Raw genomic sequence first — 20831 nt, forward strand, 5'->3', positions numbered from 1 at the left:
GAACACTTCATATGTAATGGAATGCCTGAAACCAAAGAGACAGTAGCAAGTGTTACTGAGGATATGGAGTAAGCAAAACTCTCATACATGGCTGTTGGAAGTGTAAAATGGCACAACCCCTATGGAAACAATTTGGCATTTTTCTTACAAAGATAAATAGACATTGATCGTATGGTCCAGAAATTCCACTCCTAGATATTTACCCAAGATAAATGAAAATGTGTCCACACAAATAACTGCATGCAAATGTTTATAGTAGTTTTTTCATAGCAGTCAAAAACCGGAAACGACCCAAATGTCCATCAACATGTAAATGGGTAAACAAATTGGGTTGTATTCATACAATTGAATACTACTATTAGCAATAAAAAAAGGAACAATCAACTTGTCTGGGGTCTTAAAAGCTTATGAGCAGCCGTCTAAGATACTCCACTGGTCCCACCCCATCTGGAGCAAGGGAGAATAAAGAAAACAAAAGACACAAGGGAAAGATTAGTCCAAAGGACTAACGACTGCAAATACAACAGCCTCCGCCAGACTGAGTCCAGTACAACTAGATGGTACCTGGCTACCACCACTGACCACTCTGATAGGGATCACAATAAAGGGTCCTGGACAGAGCTGGAAAAAAATGTAGAACAAAATTCAAAGCCAAAAAAAAAAAAAAAAAGACTAGACTTATTGGTCTGACAGAGACTGGAGAAACCCCAAGAGTATAGCCTCCAGACAACCTTTTAACGCAGAACTGAAGTCACTCCTGAGGTTCACACTTCAGCCAATGGTGAAAAAAAAAACAAACAATAATACAGGTAGCTCACCCACATATATGAGACTAAATGGGCACACCAGCCCAGGGGCAAGAACAAGAAGCCAGAAGGGGACAGGAAAGCTGGTAATGGGGAACCCAAGGCAAAGAAGGGAAGAGTATTGTCATGTCTTGGGGTTGAAAACTAATGTCACAAAACAATATGTGTATTTATTTTTTAATGAGAAACTAATTTGCTCGTAAACCTTCATCTAAAGCACAATTAAAAAAAAGTTTTTTAAAGGAACAAGCAACTCATATATGAAATACTATCAATGAATCTCAACATGCTGAGCAAAGGAAGCCAGAAACACAGAGTACATACTATCTGATTCTATATAGATAAAGGTCCTACAACAGGAAAAACTAACCTAGTATGATAGAAATCAGATAATTGTTTGCCTGAGGCAGGGCATTCAAGAGCTTTCTAAAGTAATGGAAATGCTCTATATTTTGAATGCGGTGGTAGTTATCCAGGTGTATATACTTGTCAAAACTTATTGAATTACATACTGGAAATGTGCACATTTTATTGCATGTAAATTGTACTTCAGTTGGTTTTTAAAAAAGAAATGCGCTAATGATACGTAAAACAACATGGACAAATCTCAAAAGAATTACACTGAGCAAAAGAAGCCTGATCAGAGGAGAACATAATGTATGATTCTGTTTGTATGAAGTCTTACAAGAGGCAAAACTAAACTATGGTGATAGAAATCAGAATAATGGTTGCCTCTGGGTAAGGGGGGATGGGGAGTACGGGGGGAATTATGGAGAAAAGAGGCACAGAAGAAGGTTGTAGAATGATGAAACATTCGGTATCATTATTGAGGTTGTCAAAATTCATCAAACCACACACTTAAAATCTGTGCATTTTGTAATATGTAAATTATATCAATTTTAACAAGGAGAGAAGAAACAAAAATAATGGAATATTGAGTGGGATCAAAAAAGACTTGAGAAGAACGCATGGAACTCTTGGGAAAACAATGGCCTTATATTCAGCTGTGACAGAAAGGAGCAGTGGGTGACATTTTCGTTTACCACAGCGAGCACTGTTGCCAGCATATTTCCTCTGGCTCCTTCCCTCTTCTCTTAACCATCATGAGTGCCCATGCCTAATTAATTGTCTGTGGGCTGTGGGGCCCCAGAGCCTTGCCAGAATTAATGAGCTGTTTCTCTCCCTCAGATGGGAGTACTGGAACCCCTCCCTCCATCACCTCACCATGCTGCCCTTTCTACCTTCAGCGCCACTAAAACAGAGGCTAATTTCCTGCACTAAAGATGGGAGGTCGCTGGCACAGAGTTTCATGCAAAGAGATACCTCTAGCCATGGCCTCACATGGTGTAAAGAGAGATGGTGCTGGGCTGTGATTAGACAAGGAGTCCACCCACATGGGTTCAAGTCTCAGCTCTGTCTATGCGATTCAGAGCACATTATTTAACTTCTCTGTGTTTCAGATTTTTCATCTGAAAGCAAATATAAAAACCATTGCCACTGAAGAAAACAAATAAAAATTAGAGCAGAACTAAATGAAACAGAAAACAGAAAAACAATTGAAAGAATTAACAAGACCAAAAGCTGGTTTTTTAAAAAAATCAACAAAATTGATAAACCACTGGCCAAACTGACAAGAGAAAAACAGGAGAGGAAGCAAATAACCCGAATAAGAAAAGAGATGGGTGATATTACAACACATCCCACTGAAATTAAAAGAATCATATCAGATTACCATGAAAAATTGTACTCTAACAAATTGGAAAACCTTGAAGAAATGGATGAATTCCTAGAAACACACTACCTACCTAAAACTAACACAAACAGAGGCAGAACAACTAAATAGACCCATAACAAAAGAAGAGATTTAAAAAATATATATATATAATAAAAAAACTCCCCCCCCCAAAAAAAAAGCCCAGGTCCACAGAAGAACACAACCAATGACTGCCCTGACAAGGAACACAACAGAGAACCCCTGAGGGAGCAGGAGAACAGTGGGATGCAGACCCCAAATTCTCATAAAAAGACCAGACTTAATGGTCTGACTGAGACTAGAAGGATCCTGGAGGTCATGGCCAACCTTCGGTTGGCCCAGAACAAGAACCATTCCTGAAGCCAACTCGTCAGACATGAATTGGACTGGACAATGGGTTGGACAGGGATGCTGGTAAGGAGTGAGCTACCTGGATCAGGTGGACACTTGTGACTATGCTGGCATCTCCTGCCTGGAGGGAAGATGAGAAGGTAGAGGGGGTTGAAGCTGGCAAAATGGACACAAAAACGAGTAGAGAGAGGGAGCAGGTTGTCTCATTAGGGGAAGAGTAATTGGGAATATGTAGCAAGGTGTATATAAGTTTTTATGTGGGAGACTGACTTGATGTGTATACTTTCACTTAAAGCACAATAAAAATTATAAATAATAATAATAATAAGGTGACCTTACACAAGTTAAAAAAAAAAAAAAAAAAAAGCCCTGGTCAGGACGGCTTCACTGCAGACTTCTACCAAACTTTCAGAGAAGAGTTAAGGTATTTCAAAGCATAGAAAATGATAGAATACTACCAAATTCACATCTATGAAGCCACCATATCCCTGATACCAAAACCAGAGAAAGACACCACAAAAAAAGAAAATTGTAGACCTATATCCCTCATGAATGCAGATGTAAAAATCCTCAGCAAAATTCTAGCCAATAGAATTCAACAACATATCAAAAAATAATTCACCATGACCAAGTGGGATTCATACCAGGTATGCAGGGAATGTTCAACATTAGAAAAACAGTTAACGTAATCCATCAAATACATAAAACAAAAGACAAGAATCACTTGATTTTATCAATTGATGCAGAAAAGGCATTTGACAAAGTTCAACACCCATTTATGATAAAAACTCTCGGCAAAATACGAACAGAAGGAAAATTCCTCAACATAATAAAGGGCATTTATACAAAGGCAACAGCCAACATCACCCTAAATGTAGAGAGCCTGAAAACATTCCCACTGAGATCGGGAACCAGACAAAGATGCCCTTTATCACCACTCTTATTCAACATTGTGCCAGAGGTCCTAGGCACAGCAATTAGGCTAGATAAAGAAATAAAGGACATCCAGATTGGCAAGGAAGAAGTAAAATTACTTCTATTTGCAGATGACATGATCTTATACACAGAAAACCCTAAGGAATCCTCCAGAAAACTACTGAAACTAATAGAAGAGTTCAGCAGAGTATCAGGATACAAGATAAACATACAAAAATCAGTTGGATACCTCTACCCAACAAAAAGAACATTGAAGAGGAAATCACCAAATCAATGCCATCTACAGTAGCCCCCAAGAAGATAAAATACTTAGGAATAAATCTTACCAGAGATGTAAAAGACTTATACAAAGAAAACTACAATGCACTTCTGCAAGAAACCAAAAGAGACTTACATAAGTGGAAAAACATACCTTGCTCGTGGATAGGAAGACTTAACATTATAAAAGTGTCTATTCTACCAATAGCGACCTATACATTTAATGCAATTCTGATCCAAATTCCAACAACGTTCTTTAATGAGATGGAGAAACAAATCCCGAATTTCATATGGAAGGGAAAGAGGCCCTGGATAAGTAAAGCATTACTGAAAAAGAAGAGCAAAGTGGGAGGCCTTACTTTACCTGATTTTAGAGCCTATTATACCGCCACAGTAGTCAAAACAGCCTGCTACTGGTACAACAACAGATACATGGACCCATGGAACAGAATTGAGAATCCAGACATAAATCCATCCACATATGAGCACCTGATATTTGACAAAGGCCCCAAAACAGTGAAATGGGGAAAAGATAGTCTTTTTTTAACAAATGGTGCTGGCATAACTGCATATCCATCTGCAAAAAAAATGAAAGAAGACCCATACCTCACTCCATGCACAAGATTGAGCTGAAAATGGATCAAGGACCTAAATATAAAATCTAAAATGATAAAGATCATGGAAGAAAAAATAGGGACAATGTTAGGAGCCCTAATACATGGCATAAACAGTATACAAAACATTATTAAGAATGCCGAAGAAAAAGTGGATAACTGGGAGCTCCTAAAAATCAAACACCTATGCTCATCCAAAGACTTCACCAAAAGAATAAAAAGACTACCTACAGACTGGGGAAAAGTTTCTAGCTATAACATTTCTGATCAGCACCTGATCTCTAAAATCTACATGACACGGCAAAAACTCAACTACAAAAAGACAAATAACCCAATTAAAAAATGAGCAAAAGATATGAACAGACACTTCACTAAATAAGATACTCAGGTACCTAACAGATACATGAGGAATTGTTCACAATCATTAGCCATTAGAGAAATGCAAATCAAAACTACAATGAGATTTCATCTCATTCCAACAAGGCTGGCATTAATCCCCAAAACACAAAAGAATAAATGTTGGAGAGGCTGTGGAGAGATTGGAACACTTATACACTGCTGGTGGGAATGTAAAATGGTACAGCCACTTTGGAAATCGATTTGGCGCTTCCTTAAAAAGCTAGAAATAGAACTACCATAAGATCCAGCAATCTCGCTCCTCGGAATATATCCTACAGAAATAAGAGCCTTTACACGAACAGATAAATGCACACCCATGTTTACTGGCAAAAAGATGGAAGCAACCAAGGTGCCCATCAACTGATGAATGGATAAATAATTGTGGTATATTCACACAATGGAATACTACGCATTGATAAAGAACAGTGATGAATCTGTGAAACATTTCATAACATGGAGGAACCTAGAAGGCATTATGCTAAGTGAAATTAGTCAGTTGCAAAAGGACAAATATTGTATAAGACCACTATTATAATAACTTGAGAAATAGTTTAAACTGAGAAGAAAACATTCTTTTGTGGTTACAAGAGGGGGAAAGGGAGGGAAGGTGGGAGAGGGCCTTTCATTAATTAGGTAGTAGATAAGAACTACTTTAGGTGAAGGGAAAGACAGCACACAATACAGGGGAGGTCAGCACATCTGGACTAAACCAAAAGCAAAGAAGTTTCCTGAATAAACTGAATGCTTCGGAGGCCAGCATAGCAAGGGCAGGGGTTTGGGGACCATAGTTTCAGGGGACATCTAAGTCAATTGGCATAATAAAATCTATTAAGAAAACATTCTGCATCCCACTTTGAAGAGTGGCACCTGGGGTCTTAAACGCTAGCAAGAGGCCATCTAAGATACATCAATGAGTCTCAACCCACCTGGATTAAAGGAGAATGAAGAACACCAAGGACACAAGGTAATTACCAGCCCAAGAGACAGAAAGGGCCACATGAACCGGAGACTACATGATCCTGAGATCAGAAGAACTAGATGGTGCCTGGCTACAAGCGATGACTACCCTGATAGGGAATGCAACAGAGAACCCCTGAGGGAGCAGGAGAGCAATGGGATGCAGACCCCAAATTCTTGTAAAAAGACCAGACTTAATGGTCTGACTGAGACTAGAAGGACTCTGGTGGTCATGGCCCCCACACCTTTGTTGGCCCAGGACAGGAACCATTCCCAAAGCCAACTCTTCAGACAGGGGTTGGACTGGACAATGGGATGGAGAGGGATGCTGGTGAGGAGGGAGCTTCTTGGATCAGGTGGACGTTTGAGACTATGTTGGCATCTCCTGTCTGGAGGGGAGATGAGAGGGTAGAGAGGGTTAGAAGCTGGTGGAATGGACATGAAAAGAGAAAGTGGAGGGAAGGAGGGAGGGAGAGAGTTGTCTCATTAGAGGGAGAGTAATTGGGAGTATTTAGCAAGGTATATATAAGTTTTTGTGTGAGAGACTGACTTGATCTGTAAACTTTCGCTTAAAGCACAATAAAAATTATAAAAAAAAAAACCTTTGCCATCACGTTGATTCCAACTCATATCAACTCTATAGGACAGAGTAGAACTGTCCCATAGAGTTTCCAAGGAGCAGCTGGTGGGTTTGAACTGCTGGTCTTCTGGTTAGCTCTTGACCACTGCATTACCAGGGTTCTGAAAACAAAGATTGAAGGTGATAATAACATCCAAGTCATATAGTTGTTGTGAATGCTTTGAAAAGTGTGTGGCGGTAGCATTCACAATCAACAGTATTACCTGAGACTCGATGTCTAATCCTTCAAAGGTGCCCATCCCTCCTTAGTTTGCTTTCAGTTCTCATTGTGAGGATCTAGTGGAGGCACCAACCAGTTCAGGAACTCCTTGTCTTGGGAGAGGTCTGGCAGCAAGGCAATGAGGAGATTCTGACTTGATTGCAGGTAAGTTACAGGTTTCTTCTTCTCCTATGGCCCATCAATTTCCATGTGTCCTCTATGGTGGAGCCACCAGGAGCACCAGATTTGAAATTAAACAGGATCTGGCACTGGCAATGATTGGGTGAGTAACTTTGGGCAAATTACTTCTCTTCTCCGAGACTGTTTCTTCCTCTGCAAAATGGTGATGATATTAACTACCTTGCAAGGTTGTTTTGAGAACCAAGTATTCAGGTAATTGAATAGTGCCTGGTACATATGGTATCTGCTAAAGCAATAACCTGATTATCTTTACTGGGTAGTAGAGCAGAATTTGTATCTGATCCATTGTTTAATACCTTGTAGCACCTCGTACAACACTGGCTCCTTGGTGATCAGAAAGGAATATATGCATGCACAGAATGATAAAATTAAGGAAGGTGTTGCTTGACGTTTGTTAGTGTCAGAGAAAAGAAGGACTAGAAGAGAGGGGGTGAAGATAAGACATGTTTTGAAAGACCAAGAACAAGAGAGGACAGAAAGAAATTCAAAGGATGATGTAAATGGAAAAGATTCAGAAATAACATACAGAGCAAGACAGTAAGTTGCCAAATGAGTAAGAACACAACAATTCAAATGGGTATTAGAATAATAATTGATAGATGAATAAAAAGCAATTGACTATTTTTTTAACAATGCAAAAGATGTGGTGCTATAAGACAACACAAGAAAGATTTATAAAAAATAAATAAATAAATAAGAATCCGAAAAGCAATTGCCTATTCAGGAGAAGGAAGAGGGCGTGATCAGGGAGAGGAACATAGGAGGTTCTAAGATTTAAAAAGTCTTTTGTTCAAATATTTAACTTTTTTTTTTTAATTAATGAGAAAAAAAATATCCCTTAGGTTGAAAGGAAAATGGGAGGAAGGAAAGAAACAAGAAAAGAGGCAAAGACAGGTCATCTGGACAAATAGATCAGATGAGGCTTTTAAGCACAGAAAAGAGAACCTGTGATGGGAGATACTTGCTGCCATTCTACAGCCTTTCCAACATCCCTCCCCTGCACCAACTTGCCTAGTTCCTGTCTCTCAACTGCCAGAGTGACTGCTGCCTCCTACCCATTTCTGAGGTGGTCTTCTGTGTCTCAACTGTCCTCTTTCGGAGTAAAAATACAGTTCCCTCCTCCAGGAAGCATTTCTTGATTCACACACACTGCTCCTTTTCTGTACTGATCTCTGTCTCTCATCGATTCAATATCTTTGCACTATTTGCCTTTAATTCTTGGGGTCTTCTGATAATGTTCAGTGTATTCCCAGTGGTTTTTCAAGAGCATGAGCCCACTCTTCCTTCCAGTTTATTAACTTATCCTGGCAGAGAGTAACCATGTTGCCCAAGATTTTGAAGCAAACCCCTTGATTTAGTGGCCTAGAATAGGATGCTAAAGCGGCTAGAGTCTGAAATGGCAGCTATGTACAATGTGTGATCCAGGATGAGAAAAAAAAAAATTCATATAGAGGATGTTATTGGGCCAATTGACAAAATCAGAATATGGATGGTACATTAGAAAATAGTGCTATATCAATATTAAGTTTCCTGAATTAATCACTGTGCAGTGTTTAAGAGATCATCTTGTCTTAGGAAATATATACTGAAATATTGTTTTAATATGGCTCAGAAATAAAAATGGTTCAAAAAATTGTATGTAAATATATTGAGGTAGAATGGGTATACAAATGAGTCAAAATATTAAAAAAAATTGGTGAATCAATGAGCAGAGCCAACATGGCAATGTAGACGGAAGCACTATGCTGTCCCTCTACAGCAAAGACTAGAAAAACTATGTAAAACAGATACAAATGTCAATCCTGGAACCCTAAGCATTAAATGAAGGGATAAAGCACTCAACCAAGCACCAAATGGAATAAGAAAGTGACAGAAAACAGAGAATAAAGACAGCTAAGTAGTGGAGGTCCCCTACCAGCTAATGTGGCACAGATTCACCATCTTGGACCCCTCAGCCACCAAGAACAGCAGACAGGGAGTATGAGAAGGCAGCTTCATGGAGCTTCCAGCAGGAGGCAGAGCACTCGGTAACCAGGGTTACACGTTTTCCCACTGTGGTAGCTCTGCCGGAGTGAAGCCAGCTCCTGCTGCATGGATCCATGCTGCCCCATCGGCCAGCTCCTTTGGTGCCATTTTGTTGTTGTTGTTTTGGCTTCTTTTTGTTTCTTCTTTCTCTGTCACCTCCTTCCTTTCCTTTCACCCATCCAGCTGGCATCATGTGTCAGCTCCACTCCTTTTTGTTGGGCTTGTCAAGCCACTTAGCTGGGGAACTGCTTCCCCAGTTCTTGCCACCATGCCGGTGGGCTCCCTCAGGGCATTCTTTTCCTCAGTATTTTGACTCTCTGTACCTTCATTCTTTTCTTTTCTTTTCTCCCGACCATCTGGCTACATGTGCTGCCTCTGCCACTTTTTCGCGGGCTGTGTTACACTGTTTGACTGGGGAACCACCAGCACATGGTTTCCCCAGTCTGCGCTGCCACATCAGTGGGCAACCTCGGGGCATTTTTTTTTTCTCTTTTCTCAGTTTCTTGTCTATTTCTAACTTCCTTTCTTTCTTTTCTTCTGCCACCTGGCTGTGTGTGCCTTTTTTTGCTTTCTGTTTGTTTCTCATCCCTCTCCGACTTCCTTCCTTTCCTTTCTCCTGCTCACCTAGCCACATGTGCCATCTCAGCCTCTTCTTGATGGACCATGCCACATCATCCAGCTAGAAAGCTACCAGCACACAGCTTCCCTGGGTCTGTGCAACTCCACTGCCAGGTTCCCTCAGCACCATTTTTTTTTTTTTTTTTGCTTCTATTTTTCTCTCTTCTTTCCAACACCCACTTAGCGCCACACATCACATCCATCCTCTTCCTTCCTGCCTATCTGCACTGCACACTGAGCACTGCACCCCAGGTGGCACAGGGGTGGACCAGCAGACAGACCCACCCTGCACTGACCCTCAGCCCCCTCCTGTATGGCCCCAGAACATGCCAAAAATGACCCATCCCAGCCTCTCCACCCTTGCTGAAACTGCCCTGCTGCACCGTAGCTGAGCAACCAGCCCTACCTACCTGGACAAGGTGGTGAGAACTATTGTGCCCAAAGACAAGCAAACAACAAAGAACACCCAGCCTGCCTGCCCAGACTTAACAAAATAAAACAAAAAAGCCAGACAAAATATACAAATCTACGATCAATAAATGAAGAAAATAATTCCTGAATGTCCTGAAGGCAGCAGACAATATCAAAACACACACACACACACACACACACACACACACACACAAAAACAGGGTAGAATGGCTCCAGAAATTGTCTGAAACAAAACACCAGATGACCTTCCAGTAGAAGAAAAGCCACTGGAACTACCCGATAGGGAATTAAAACTCTAATATTCAGGGCTCTCTAAGACATAAAGGAAAATGCTGCAAAAATAAGGAAAAAATAGACAAAATCATGGAAAGTACAGACAAAATCATGGAAAAGACAGACAAAACAATGGAAGAATTCAGGAAAATAATACAGGAACAAAAAGTCACAATAAACAAAAAACTAGAAATCATACAAAAGCAGATATTAGAAATTCAAAAGATAAACAACAGGATTTCAGAAATGGACACTGCCTTAGAAGGTTTTAGAAGCAAACTGGAAACAGTGGAAAACAAGATCAGCCAATTTGAAGACAAATCTTTGGATACCACTTTGTGGAAAAATCAGAGAAAAGAATGAAGAAAAATGAAGAAATCCTGAAAAAGATTTGTGATACAATCAGAAGAAAAATCTGCATGTGATTGGAGTTTCAGAACAGGGGGAGAAAACTGAAAACACAGAGAGGATCACTGAAGAATTGCTGACAGAAAATTTCCCTAATATCATGAAAGATGAAAAGCTGACCATCCATGAAGCTCAGTGAACCCCATGTAGGATAGACTCCAAAAGAAAATCACCAAGACATATCATAATCACACTAACTAAAATGAAACACAGAGAAAGAATTCTGAGAGCAGCTAAAGAAAAACGAAGAGTCACATACGAAGGGGAAAAAATAAGACAAAGCTCTGATTACTTCACAGACACAATGCAAGCAAGAAGGTAATGGGATGACATATACAAAACTTTGAAAGAAAAAAATTGCCAACCAAGAATAATATACCTTGCAAAACTCTCACACAAATACGATGGCAAAATTAAAATATCTCCAGATAAACATAAATTAAGGGATATGTAAAAACCAAACTTACAAGAATTATTCAAGGGAGTCCCTCAGTTTGAGAACCAACAACATCAGACAACAGCCTGAATCTAGGAGGCAAGACCACATCAGCCAGATACCAACCTAGGTAATGTAACTCTCAAGGACAAAACAAAACTAAAAAATTTACAACACGGAACCAGAGAGGTCAATCTGGAAATGACAACAACTTCAGAAGAATAAATGGTGTAGGTATGGAACTTTCAAATGGAGAGGAAGTCAAAGCAATATCAAGTAATAAAAGTCTAATTCAAATTTAGGAATAAATGGGTAAATTTCCAGGTAACCACAAAGAAAGTTAACAAACCTACTCATCAAAATGAAGAAAACATAAAGTTTCAGTAAACACAAAATCTACAAAAATGAAAGAAATGAAAAAAATCCACAAATGAAAAGAATTCAGCACAAAAGAGTAAGAAGAACAAAGAAAATGTCGGCACCACAAAAAAAAAAGCACTACAAAATGAAAGCAATAAACTCACACTTATCAGTAATCACACTGAACATAAATGGCTTAAATGCACCCATAAAGAGAGAGATAGTGACAGAATGGATTAAAAAACAGGATCCATCAATACGTTGGCTACAAGAGACACACCTTAAAAACAAAGATATAAATATGTTAAAAATCAAAGGATGGAAAAAATATATCAAGCAAAGAGTAACCAAAAAAGAGCAAGAGTGTCCATACTAATCTCAGGTAAAATAGACATCAAAACAAAATCCAATGTAAAAGACAAAGAGGAAATTATATAATAATTAAAGGGTCAATCCACCATGAGGACATAACCGTAATAAATATGTACACATCCAAAGACATGGCTCTAAAACCTATAAAACGAACTCCAACAGCTCTGAAAAGAGAAACTGACAGTACCACAGTCATAGGAGGAGACTTCAACACACACTCTAGGTAAAGTACAAGACATCTAGAAAGAAACTCAGCAAAGACACAGAAGATCTAAAGGCCATGATCAACAACTTTGACGTATAGACATATATAGAAAAATTCACCCAACAGCACCAAGATATGCATTCTTTCCCAACACACATGGAACATTTCCCGGAAGAGACCACATCTTAGGCTGCAACCCTCAACAAAATTCAAAACCTTGAGATAAGACAAAGTATCTTCTCTGATCACAATGCCATAAAAGTAGAAATTAATAACGGGAAGAACAAGGAAAAAAATCAAACACATGGAAACTGAATAACACCATGCTTAAAAACCACTGGGTAATAGAAGAAATCAGATGGAATTTAAAAAATCCTAGAATCAAATGAAAATGAAAACACATCATACCAAAACTTTTGGGACACAGCAAAGGCAGTGCTCAGAGGTCAATTTATAGTAAGCAATAGATGCAAAAAAAAAAAATTTTTTTTTAAATAGATGCACGCATCAAAAAAAGAAGGGACAAAATTAAAAAATTAGCTACACAACTCAAACAAACAGGAAAAGAGCAGCAAAAGAAGCCCACAGCCAGCAGAAGAAAGGAAATAATAGAGCAGAAATAAATGAAATTAAAAAAAACCCAAACCCAAAATAGAGAATAAAAAAGACAATAGATAGAACCAGCAAAACCAAAAGTTGGTTCTTTGAAAGGATCAACAAAATCAGCAAACCATTGGCCAAACTGATGAAAGAAGATCAGGAGAGGACACAAATAACCCAAATAAGGAATGACATGGGGGACATTACAACAGACCCAACTGAAATAAAAAGGACCATAACAAAATACTATGAAAAACTATACTCCAACAAATTTGAAGAGGTAGAGAAAATGGACAAATTTCTAGAAACACACAACCTACACAAACTAACACAAACTGAAGTTGAAAATCTAAGACCCATAACAAGAGAAGAGATTGAAAAAGTAATTTTAAAAAAAAACTCCCAACAACAACAATAAAAAGCCCTGGCCCAGATGGTTTCACTGGAGAATCTACCAAACATTCAGAGAAGTGCTTGCACTAGTACTACTCAAACTATTTCAGAACATAAAAAAGGAAAGGACACTTCCAAATTTATTCTATGAAGCCAGCATAACCCTGATACCAAAACCAGGCAAAAACACCACAAAAAAAGGAAATTAAGACCAATATTTCTCATAAATACAGATGCAAAAATTATCAACAAAATTCTACATACATACATACCCGCTGCCATCGAGTCAATTCTGACTCATAGCAACCCTATAGGACAGAGTAGAACTGCCCTATAGAGTTTCCAAGGAGCGCCTGGCGGATTCAAGCTGCTGACCTCTTTGTTAGCAGCCATAGCTCTTAACCACTACGCCTCCAGGGTTTTCAAAATTCTAGCCAATAGAATTCACCATCATATTAAAAAAAAAAAAAATACACCACGACAAAGTGGGATTCATACCAGGTATGCAAGTATGGTCCAACATTAGAAAATCAATCAATGTAATCAACTACATAAATAAAAGAATCACATGATCGTTTCAATTGATGCAGAAAAGGCATTCGATAAAGCCCAACACCCATTCCTTATAAAAATTATTAATAAAATAGGTATAGATGGGAAATTTCTCAACATAATAAAGGTCAATTATACAAAACCAACAGCCAACATCATTCTTAATGGAAAGAGGCTGAAAACATTCCCCTGAGAACAGGAACAAGACAAGGTTGCCCTTTATTACTACTATTTAATATTGTGCTGGGAATCCCAGCTAGAGAAATAAGGTAAGAAAAAGAAATAAAAAAACCCAGTGCCGTAGGGTATCCAAATTGGTAATGAAGAAGTAAAATTTGCAGATGATATGATACTCTGCATAGAAAACCCAAAAGACTCCCCGAGAAAGCTACTGGAACTAATAGAAAGATTCAGCAAAGTAGAAGGATACAAGGTAAGCATACAAAAATCAGTTGGCTTCCTATACACCAATAAAGAGAACTATGAAAAGGAAATCAGGAAAACCATACCATTTATAATAACCCCTAAAAAAAAAAATAAAATAATACTTGGGAATAAATCTAATCAGGGTTGTAAAAGACCTATACAAACAAACAACATTGTGAAAATGACAATTCTACCCAAAGCAATCTACAAATACAATGCAATCTGTCTTAGTCATCTGGTGCTGATTTAACAGAAATACCACAAGTGGATGGCTTTAACAAAGAGAAATTTATTCTCTCACAGTCTAGTAGGTTACAAGTCCAAATTCCGGATGTTAGCTCCAGGGGAATGCTTTCTCTCTCTGTCAGCTCTGGAGGAAAATTCCTTGTCATCAATCTTCCCCTGGTCAAGGAGCTTCTCAGGCACAGGGACCCCAGGACCAAAGGACACGCTCTGCTCCTGGTGCTATTTTCATGGTGGTATGAGGTCCCCCACTCTCTGCTAGCTTTCCTTTCCGTTTAACTCTTGAGAGAGAAAAGGTGGTGCAGCTCACACCCCAGGGAAACTCCCTTTACATTGGGTCAGGGAGGTTAGCTGGGTAAGGGTGGTGTTACAATCCCACCCTAATCCTTTTAACCACAAGCAGAGATTATGATTTATAACATGTAGGAAAATCACAAAATGGAAGACAATCACACATGGCCTAACCAAGCTGACACATATTTTTGGGGGATGCAATTACACAATCCCAATCCAAATACCAACAGCATTCTTTAAAGAGATGGAAAAACTAATCATTAACTTCATACGGAAGAAAAAGAGGACCCAGATAAGTAGAGCACGACTGAAGAAGAATAAAGTAAAAGGACTCACACTACCTGACTTTAGAACCTACTATACAACTGCGGTAGTCAAAACAGCCTGGTACTGGTATGATGACAGACACATTGACCGATGGAACAGAATTGAGAACCCAGATGTAAATCCCTCCACCAATGGTCACTTGATCTTTGACAAAGGCCCAAAGTCCATCAGATGGAGGAAAGACAATCTTTTTAACAAATGGTGCTGGCAAAACTGGAAGTCAATCCGCAAAAAATGAAACAGGACCCGTACCTCACATCATACACAAAAGAATTATGTAAAATGGATCAACCTAAATATAAAATCAAAACTTATAAAGATCAGAGAGGAAAAAATAGGGTCAATGTTAGACACCCTAATACAGGGCAAAAACAGAGTACAAACCATAGCTAACAATACACAGACACCAAAAGATAAGCTAGATAACTGGGATCTTCTAAAATTCAAACACTAATGCTCATCAAAAGACTTCACCAAAAGAGTAAAAAGAGAGCTAACAGACTTGGAAAAAAAAATTGACTATGACAAATTCAACAAAGGTCTAATCTCTAAATTCTACGGGAAAATACAAAACTTCTACAACAAAAAGACAAATAATCCAATTTAAAAAATGGGCAAAGGATATGAACAGACACTTCACCAAAGAAGACATTCAGGCAGCTAACAGACAAGTGAGGAAATGCTTGCAATCACTAGCCATTAGAGAAACTCAAATCAAAACCATAATGAGATACCATTTCACTCGACATTACTAGCACAAAAGAAAATAACAAATGTTGGAGAAGCTGCAGGGAGATTGGAACTCTTATGCACTACTGATGGGACTGCAGATAGGTACAACCACTTTGGAAAACGATATGCTGCTTCCTTTAAAAAGCTAGAAATAGAAATACCATATGATCCAGCAATCCCACTCCAAGGAAATAAGAGAAATAAGGGCCATCACACGATAGACATATGCACACCCGTGTTCATTGAAGTATTGTTCACAATAGTAAAAAGATGGAAACAACCTAGATGCCCTTCAACAGATGAATGGATAAACAAACTGTGGTACATACACACAATGGAGTATTACGCAATGATAAAGAACAATGCTGAATCTGTAAAGCATCTCACAATATGGGTGGATCTGGAGGGCGCTATGCTGAGTGAAATAAGTCAATCACAAAAGGACAAATATTGTATGAGACCACTACTATAAAAACTCATGAAAAGGTTTACACACTAAGAGAAACCATATTTGTTGGTTACGATGGAGAGGAAGAGGGGAGGGAAAAACACTAAACAGACAATAGATAAATGGTAACTTTGGTGAAGGGTAAAAAAAAAAGAAGGGTAAGGTAGTATAAAATTCTGGGGAAGCCAGCACAAGTTATCCAAGGCAAGGTCATGGAAGCTCCATAGACACATCCAAACTCCCTGAGAGACCAAATTACTGGGCTGAGGGCTGTGGGGACCATGGTCTCCGGAAACATCTAGCTCAATTGGCATAGCATAGTTTATAAAGAAAATGTTCTACCTTCTACTTTGGAGAGTAGCATCTGGGGTTTTAAAAGCTTGTGAGTGGCCATCTAAGATGGTCTCACCCTGACTGGAGCAAGGAATAATGAAGAAAACCAAAGACACAAGGGAAAGATTGATCCAAAAGACTAATGGGCCACAACTACCACAGCCTCTACCAGACTGAGTCCAGCACAGCTAGATGGTACCCGGCTACCACAACCAACTGCTCTGACAGGTATCACAGTAGAGGGTTCCAGGCAGAGCCGGAGAAAAATGTAAAACAAAATTCTTACTCACAAAAAAAGAAAAGAGACCAGACGTACTGGGCTGACAGAGACTGGAGAAACCCCAAGACTATGGCCCCTGGACACCCTTAGAGCTCAGTAATTAAGTCATTCCTGAGATTCACCCTTAAGCCAAAGACTAGACAGGCCTTTAAAAAAAAATGAGACTAAATGGGCACACCAGCACAGGGGTAAGGATTAGAGGGCAGGAGGGGACAGGAAAGCTGGTAATGGGGAACCTAAGGTCAAGAAGAAAAGTGTTGACATGTGGTGGGGTTGGCAACCAAAGTCACAAAACAATATGTGTATTAATTGTTTAATGAGAAACTAGTTTGCTATGTAAACCTTCATCTAAAGTACAACAACAAAAATTTTTTTTTAATATCAGCCATTGAGAATTCTATGGATCACAAAGGTCCCATCCTATTGTGCAGAGCTGCTATGTCTCAGGGACCAACTTGATGGCAGGCAACAACGTTAACTAATTAATTATCCATGCTTTACAACAGCCTCCTTTGCCCTCAGCTGGTAAGTCAGAGGTACCAGTGTGAAGCTCCATCTATTTCTCAGCACATCTTTGGTTTTCTTCCACTAAAAAAAACATTTATCCAGGAGAAATAGAAGAGAGGAACTGTAAGATGATGGTGTGGCTGGGAAAGGGAGGCTGGGTGAGAGGAAGGAGAAAGGAATCCTCTACCTGTATAAACTGATAAGTCTGTAGGGTGAGTTCTTATAAAACAGGCTGGAGCTCACTCAGCTGAACTCTCTCTTCCCTCTCTGGGGTCTGAAGAAACAGGCCATGGTCACCCAGATCTCCCCAGTGGGCTTCCTCTTCCTCGGCTTATCTGAACACCCAGGGCTGGAAAGAATCCTCTTTGTGATTGTCTTGATTTTTTACCTCCTGACCATAGTGAGCAACCCATTTATCATCCTGCTGTCTCTGCTGAACCCCAGGGTCCACTTGCCAATGTACTTTTTCCTCTCCAACCTCTCCTTCTTGGATCTCTGCTTCACCACAAATTTTGTCCCCCAGATGCTGTTCAATCTCCAGAGCTCAAAGAAGACCATCAGCTTCCTTGGCCACCCTGTCCACCTCTTCATCTTCCTGTCCGTGGGGACCACTGAGTACATCCTCCTGGCAGTGGTGGCCTTTGACCACTGTATGACTGTCTACCAGCGCCTCCACTATGCCACCACCATCCACCCCCACCTGTGTTGGCAGCTGGCGACTGTGGCCTGGGTTGTGGGTCTGGCCCAATCAATACTCCAGATACCACCCACCTTCCACCTAGCTTTCGGCCCCCAACAGCAGATAGATGACTTTTTATGTGAGTTCTCATGTCTATTTTGACTCTCCTGTGGAAACACCATCTATAATGAGATTAAACTGGCTGTAATCAGCGTCATCTTCTTGGTTATGCCACTCATCCTGATTCTTATCTTGAATGGTGTCATTGCCTGGGCAATGATGAAGATTAACTCTGCCGTAGTATGGAGAAAGGCTTTTGGAATCTGCTGTTCCCATCTCACTGTGGCGATTATCTTTTACAGCTCAGTCGTTTCTGTCTACCTCCAGTCCAAAAATCTCTATGTCCAGAAAAGGGGCAAGTTCTTCGGTCTCTTCTATGCAGTGGGCAATCCTTCACATTACCGTCTCATGTACACCCTGAGGAACAAGGAGGTAAAGTGGGCATTCATGAGGTTGCGGGGGAAGGATTAGGCTTCAGGGAAAGCTGAGGGATAGTAGCTTTATGTGCTATCTAAATTAAGATGAGTTTCTTCGTGATTTTACAAGAATGTTGCATTTCCCACTCCATTGCCTTTCCTACACCCATTCAAGCTTCTGCAGTGGGTCACAGTGTGTCTGTATATGAAAGAAAGAGAAATAGAGAGAGGGATTGACACTAGAATAAGAGGAGGTAAGTATCTCTAATTCACAGCTGACGCTCAAAAACATTATCTTATTTTTGATATATTATCATATTTTATGTCCATTTTTAATATTTAATCTCTTCTCTATTTGTTTTCTCTTGTGGTTTAACTGTCTATATTTAACTGTCTTCACCTCTGTCATAAATTTCCTAACTCCATCATGCCCACGTCAGGTTATATAATCTGTCTCCAATTGTCATGTCGTCACTATTTCTTGCATCTACCATGTTTTCTTTCTATATTCATCAGAGTGGTTTCTCTCCACTTGCTTAAGAAGGATTGAGATGTAACGAAGCTTGGAGAATTTAATGATTTTACAAAAAAACATACAGCAATTCATTAGAACTAAAAGCCAGGCCCTGAGATGTTTAATCTGGCAACTTCTTAAGTGCACACTGTTGCTTTCACGCCATAATCAAATATGCCAGCATTATTAGGATTTATATTCAATGAGCCTTCAGGCAGAAAGGTTTACTTCTTTAGTCCTAGTAGTTTCCTGATCATCCAGGGTTCTAAGGATCATAGTACTAACCCTCTCTCAATTTATGAAGACCTCTTCCCATTTCTGGAGCAGATTTTCAATTCCCCACTACCAGCCACTTCATAGACAGTGGCAATTAAAGTCATAGCTCTGCTCTTGGACTGCTATGCAGTAGATAATGCTTGTTCTGAATGCATCTTCAGTGGAATCCTGTAATTCTGACCACCCTCCAATGGTCAGGCACAAAATATCCAATCAAATTGTAGGTGATAAAATGTTACAGTGGAGTGTGGACAGTGGAGGAGCCTGGAAAGGAAGAAAAGAAGCAACAGTACAAACTTTAACTTCATTATGAACTCCAATTCACTTTTCAAGGTTTATCCCCATCAGTAACTTCTTAGATTCTTACCTGAATTCTGGACAGGCCCTATTTGGACCTTCCCATCTGCTTTTTCCCACTTGGCAGAGGTGAGCAGAGAATCCATAAGTGCAGGAGTCAGAACCTGAAGGAAGGTTGAAGTCTGGTAGAAAGGCCGGTAAGAACTATTCTTCCAGGACTGTAAACATTCAAGGTTGCCACCTTGGTCCTTCTCCAGATGACACTAACACCCATCATCCAACTTCCATTAGGTCCCACAAGCTCCACAGTTGGGGCCAAGTGAAGACTAAACCCATGATATCTTCAGCCCCAGGCAGTCTTAGAGGTTTCCCAGTCATCCCTTCTTGTCAGTTAAAGTGAGCCTACCTCCCCCTTACCAGTCCACAAACAGGAATAAATATCTCTACTGCAAATTCAACAGCATCAAGCTGTCCCTGACTGACCATACACTGGGGTGGTGGCAGAGAAGCCACCCACAGGAGTTGGGGATTTCCAGCATGTGGTGACCATGAAGGCAAGTCTGGGATCCTCCCAGGAAAAAACTAATTCCAGGGATTCCCTACCCAGAGAGCACCTGGATTCTGGGAACCAATTTCCTTTCAAGGAACATGAAAAACAGACCTGTTTTCTGGTCTCTGTTTCCTCCTCCCTTCCTATGTGAAATTCCTCTCTGCCCAAGGTCAGGGAAAGAGCTATCCCGGATTCAATGGGTAACCTATTCCTGACCACGGGAAAGATTTCTTCTTGGAGGACTGACATCCCTGCTTCTTAACGCAGTATCAGAGTAGATTTTCTTGCTCTGTGTCATAATAAATTCCCTCAGAGATAAAATAGTCTTACCTTATTTGCCTTCCAACAAAATTAGGAAGTCGTGTGTGTGTGTGTGTGTGTGTGTGTGTGTGTGTGTGTGTGTGTGTGTGTGTGTGTGTGTGTGTGTGTGTGTGTGTGTGTGTGTGTGTGTGTGTGTGTGTGTGTGTGTGTGTGTGTGTGTGTGTGTGTGTGTGTGTGAATTTTAAGCTGTTATAGGCTCAGGACAGAAGTGGCTATAAGCTTGTGCTCCAATAGGAGCCAGTTTCAGTGCTCATCACTAGTTGCCAGGCAAAACAGCCTTAAGAAAGTGGAAGCTAGAATAAAAGTTAAATAAACTAGGTTAATTATCAACACCCAGCTC

General features: G+C 39.9%; 1 pseudogene; it reads left to right on the plus strand.

Annotated features, from left to right (window-relative positions):
* Nucleotides 1–17667: 17667 nt before the first annotated feature.
* On the plus strand, nucleotides 17668–18588 carry LOC126077070 (olfactory receptor 2H1-like; annotated as a pseudogene).
* The last annotated feature ends 2243 nt before the right edge of the window (nucleotides 18589–20831 follow it).

This window comes from Elephas maximus, chromosome 1 (assembly GCF_024166365.1).
Source record: "Elephas maximus indicus isolate mEleMax1 chromosome 1, mEleMax1 primary haplotype, whole genome shotgun sequence".
Taxonomy (NCBI): Eukaryota; Metazoa; Chordata; class Mammalia; order Proboscidea; family Elephantidae; genus Elephas; species Elephas maximus.